Raw genomic sequence first — 6,000 nt, 5'->3', positions numbered from 1 at the left:
AGTGTTCTGAGGAAGCCAACTTATCTAGATACCTTAAAGTAACACTTCAGGCAAGGCTGATACAGTGGGGGAAATTGACTAAACAAAATACAGCAGAATTCTGGCATAATGTGTGCCAAAAAAAAGTGCAATGCATGACGTGCACAAAATGTGTTTTAAACTCTTTCTTGCACTTTCATAGACATTTTTTAAAACTGTCTAAAAAAAAGTGATGTGGCTGAAGGAAGTTGTAAAATGCACCAAATATATTAACGGCGCACAAAATATTGGTGTAAAGTATGCCATCCATGAGATGGTTTAAGGAAGAGGAAACTATCTAGCATGCCTAATAAGTTTTGACAAATCATCATATCATTCCGTCTGCACCATTATCATACATTTGGCGCAATTTGTGCAATTTTCACCGTTAAAGTGATGAATTGTACACCACTATTGATAATGATCACCCATCATACTTTGCTAGTTCAGTGCCTGACTTTTCTCTTTTGAATCCCTGTGTCATGCACCGCCTCGTAAGGCCGTGCAATAGCCATAACACATTTGGGCAGATGTACTAAAACTATCTAAGGGTCTGTTCACACAGAGTTTTTTGGAGCTCATTGTGACGCAGAATTGGCATCCGAATCAGAGTCAATAAATGGTTGAAATCGCCCCGCATTGATTACAATGGGAGGCAGAGGCGTTTCTTGGGCAGCTTTTGGACGCTTGTGGGAAAAAAAAGTGGAATGTTTTTTCTTGCCAAGGTTGCTGCCTCTGATCTGCCAATAAAATCAATGAGAGGTAGAAAATACCTGCGGCACTTGTTTCTGAGCGTTTTTCGCTGTGTTTTTTGTCCGCAGTCCTTGCATTATATTCAATGGCCGCAGGCAAAATAAGCAGAAACAATGCAGGCAATTCCTGAAGGAATTTTGAGGCAGATTTTTTCTCCCTACAAAAACACTCTGTGTGAACAGAGCCTAAGTTTTAGATAGTGATAAATTTGGCGCATTTTCTGCCTGGTCTAAGTTTACAAAGTGGTACATGCTGTTTGATAAATTTGGTGCATCCTGCTAGACCTGTTAGACATTTTTCTCTTCTTATACCACCTCTTGGTTGGCTTAGTTTACACCTATATTTTGCCCCCAAATTTTTAACACACTGTTTCACATTTTAAGTCATGTACCTTTCTGCTAGACCATGCCCCTTTTCCACTAAGTCATACCCCCTTATAGAGCGTGTTGAAAAATGCTAATAAATGTGGCGCACAGAAATTCATTTTGAATCGTAAATCTGCCCCAGCATATCAGTTCTGCATGGAGTGTTTATTTATCCCATTAGTGACCACTGATATGCCTTTTCACGGCGGTCACTAATGGACCGTAGGCTAGGTAGCCGTCTTGTCATGGCTTGCTATTTTATGACCTGCACGGGTGTCCCGAGCAGGCTGGAGAGGATGCTCGGCTGTCTCATGACAGCCGGGCTCCTGCTCTAATAGTTGCGATCAAAGTTTCCTTTGATTGCGACTGTGTAACTGCGGTCAATAGCGACCACGGCATCTAAAGGATTTACAGGGGGAGGGGGCGCCCTCTGTCACCGATCGGCAGTTCGCAAATGCGACCGCGAGACACCAATGGGTTGCTATGGCTGCCGGGGACCTAACAAAGGCTCCCAGGCCTGCCTGGCTATATGCCTATTAGTTCATGCCAGAGGCATGGCCTAATAGATGCCTGTCAGTTTTACTAAGTATACCAAACCATTATATAAGTGATCAAAAGATCGCTTAGTGAAGTCGCTAGTGGGACAAAAAAAGAATTAATTAATGTGAAATAAAAATTAATAAAGGTGCAGAGAAAAAAAACAAAAAAACATTTTTTTCCATAAAAAGTGGTTTTATTTATTAAAAAAAATAAAAATACACATATATGATATAGTTGCGGTAATGACTCACAAAATAAAGTTCCCTTATGTCCTACAGCAGCTCAATAATGGGGTATTTTTGCCCCTGTGAACTAGTAGGACAGATGGAATTTTTAATTTAATCAAACTAATTAACTAGAGCCCCTCCCTACATAACTAGCGCCTCCTACCATGTTGTTTTTTTCTGTCCTGTGGACTTGGACAAGAGGGGTTTGCACTGCTTGTTTGCATTGCATTACTGTTTTTATTTGTTATGCTAAACTTCCTAAATTCCTGGGAGGTGTTCTTAGGGTGTTTTTACCCTATACAATCTGGGGATTGCTGCTGCTGCAGCCTGCTATTAATGTTTTACCAGTTTTCAAGGTGGAATGGGTCAAAAGAAGAGAATGCCCCATTTTTGTTGAGATCAGGGCAGCCTTTCTTGACAGAGGAAAAAAAAGAATGGTTGGAATCACCAATCTCCTTGGAGGATTTGGAAAAGGCCTTGGCTGCATCTGGAGTTTGGACTCACTCCCATTTGAGATTTATAAAAAATATCGGGAAATCTTGTTGCCGGAACTATTAGTTATATATGAGGAAGTATTTGAGGTTGGTCTTTTACCTGAGTCCATGAAGTAAGCGATGAAAATACTCATTCTAAAAGAGAGAAAGGATCCATTATCTTTGGACGCATATAGACCAATCTCGTTAATGAATACAGATGCTAAGATCTCGGCTACGGTTCTGGCAACAAGGTTAAAAGAAGTAGTGGGTATCTAATCCACAGTGATCAGGTTGTTTTTTTAATGGCTAGATCTACAATAGATAACCTATCCAGACTATACTGGAATATTCAGCTAATGCCGGACAATCCAGGGGAAAAAGTAATATTGTCGCTGGAGGCAGCCAAGGCCTTTGATTCTATTGAGTGGGATTTTATGTGGGATGTGTTGAGGTATATGGGAATAGGTCCAAAATTCTTAAAGTGGATACAATTTTCATATACTGGAACAATGGTAAGGATATCTATGAATGGGACAATATAGGATCCATTTAAGGTTGACAGAGGAACTAGACCTCGCTGTCCCCTATCCCCCTTGCTCTTTGACCTAGTAATTGAGCCATTGGCAAGTTATATAAGAAAAAGCCCAGAAATGGTGGGTTATAGGTATGTAAGGGAGAAAGAGAAAATAGCATTGTTCACGGGCAATGTTTTATTGTTTTTGGGTACACATGATTCCATTGGAATTATCTTTAATTTATTTGATGAATTTGATAGAATTTCAGGTGTGTGTATTAACTGGGGAAAATCTTCTATCTTACCGATTGATGAAAAGGAACATATTCTGTGAGGGCAGTTCAAAAGAATAGCAAAAAAAGATTACTTTGAATATCTGGAGATTAATGTCTCTAGTGATATAAAGGAGTACGAAAAGTTAAATATAGCCCCACACTTGAAATATATAAGAGAGGAGGTTCAGATATGGAAAAAACGGGATATAGGGTTGGCTGCAAAGGTGGCGCTGATTAAATTGATATTATTATACAAAAATGTTATATGTTTTGATGAATAGTCCAATTTGGTTGGCAGAAGCGATATTCAAAACTTTTGATAGTTTGTATTCAGAGTTGGTTTGGAGGGGGAAACGTCCTAGAAACTTTAACAGCTGAGAAAACCGGTCGATAGGGGTGGTTGGCAATTCCAGCAATGAGAGACTATTTGTTAGCTGCGCAAGTTAATAAGATTATTAATACAAAAATTTATAGTGTTTGGGTTAGGGCCCTATGATCTAGATTCCCAATCTGGCAGAATTATAACATGCTTGAAATTATGGAATCTGGAATGGGGAGAAGATACAGGATTGAGTTTCCCTCTTTGTATATGTACACTATGGTGTGGAAAGTAGTAGCTAAGAGACTGGAAGCGGATGGTTGCTATAGTAGCACTCCTACAGTATATGGGGGAATACAAATATGGGAGATGATTATTTTATTGATGAGTATACATTTATTTTGTAAGCAGAAGGGAATGTATTAATTAAAACAGATCCTTAACCCCTTAAGGACGCAGCCTAGTTTGGGCCTTAAGGCTCAGAGCCCGTTTTTGAAATCTGACATATTTCACTTTATGTGGTAATAACGTCGGAATGCTTAAACCTATCCAAGCGATTCTGAGATTGTTTTCTCATGACACATTGGGCTTTATGTTAGTGGTAAAATTTGGACGATATATTCAGTGTTTAGTGGTGAAAAATTGCAAAATTTAGAGAAAATGTATAAAAAAATTGAATTTTTCTGAATTTAAATGCATCTGCTTGTAAAACAGATGGTTATACCACCCAAAATAGTTACTAGTTCACATTTCCCATATGTCTACTTTAGATTGGCATTGTTTTTTGAATTTTTTTTTATTTTTCTTGGACATTACAAGGCTTAGAACAGAAACAGCAATTTCTCCGATTTATAAGAAAATTTCAAAAGCCTTTTTTTAAGGTACCTGTTTGTTTCCAAAGTGGCTTTGAGGGTCCTATGTATTAGAAACCCCCATAAAACACCCCATTTTGAAAACTAGACCCCTCAAAGTATTCAAAGGAGCATTTGGAAAGATTATTTAACCCTCACAGGAATTAAAGCAAAGTGGAGGTGAAATTTGCAAATTTCATTTTTCTTGCTGAATTTCAATTGTATTAATTTTTTTTTCTGTAACACAGAAGGTTTTACCAGAGAAACACTACTAAATATGTATTGTCCAGATTCTGCAATTTTTATAAATGTCCCACATGTGTCTCTAGTGTGCTCGAGGACTAAAACACAAGCCTCAGGGGGGCGTGGCCAGGCACGGATGTGAGCGGTCGCACTGAACCTTAGCTCCGTCTGCTGAACCCTGTATTTCATCCTGTGGAGAAAGTATTTCAGCCAAAATTCCTTACCTGTTGAGAAAGAAGGGTAGGAAACCCACTCGGCACAATATGGGACCCTCCAAGACATCGGGAGCGGTGGAAAAACTGAAAGAGTTCGCCAGGAACTCGGGACAAGATCGCGCCCGGGGGGAGCAGTCCTCGTCGGCACATGTTCAGGAGAGACGGCCTGCTGCACTCGCTGAGGCAGGGGAAGCGGTGCCCCCCGAGTTAACGCTGAAGCAGGTGACGGAGACGCTCCTGGCGGTGATTCTGGAGACACGTACCTCGGTAACAACGAAGGTGGAGGAGGTGAAGGTGGATGTCGGTCTGATGCGGCAGGACCTCCATAATCTGAGAGACTGGGTAACTCAGGTTGAGACAAGGGTTTCGGACCTGGAAGATGTAACGGCAGCAGTACCGCGCACGCTGAGAGACCTGTCGGGGAAAGTGGAGTTGTGGCGCCAAAAAGCAGCTGATCTCGAGAATCGACCTAGAAGAAATAATCTGAGGATAATAGGCCTCCCTGAAAGGTCGGAGGGGCCCAGACCAGATGAATTTGTGGAGAAGTGGCTGAAAGACCTATTTCCGGATACAGTATTTTCAATGGCCTTTGCAGTTGAAAGGGCGCACAGAGTGCCAGCGAAACCACCACCACCCGGGGCGAATCCCAGACCATTGCTGGCGAGATTGCTAAATTGCAAGGACCGAGATTTGGTGCTGCAGGCGGCAAGGCGCAAAGGAGAGATCAGAGTGGAGAACACGACGGTGTCCATTTTCCCGGATTTTTCCCCGGAGCTACAACGACAGAGGGCCTCGTACATGCACGTCAAGAGACGACTTCGGGAGCGTCAGATCCCATATTCTATGGCGTACCCTGCGCGACTGAGAGTTGTGGATGGAGAGAGATCCGTGTTTTTCACTGCCCCTGAGATGAGTGGCTCACCAGACATGGACGATCTTCTCGACGCTGACTTGAGGACCATGTGTTATATGAAGGGGACAGTGAGTTTACATGATTGCAATATGCATTTTATGAGGGGTCCCTATGCAGTGGATGTTTGATCTCGCACACACATGGGTTATATACATGGAAGTGTTCTTGATGTACTGAGTATATGTATGTACTAAACCTTGAAGAAGAGAAGGGGAGAGGGGCAGATATATTGAGGCGGCATAGGAGTAAAATGTTATAGTTTAAATAACTGGATTAATTACCCTCATGTTT

Source organism: Rhinoderma darwinii, chromosome 4 (assembly GCF_050947455.1).
Source record: "Rhinoderma darwinii isolate aRhiDar2 chromosome 4, aRhiDar2.hap1, whole genome shotgun sequence".
Lineage (NCBI taxonomy): Eukaryota > Metazoa > Chordata > Amphibia > Anura > Rhinodermatidae > Rhinoderma > Rhinoderma darwinii.
This window is presented reverse-complemented; position numbering follows the sequence as displayed.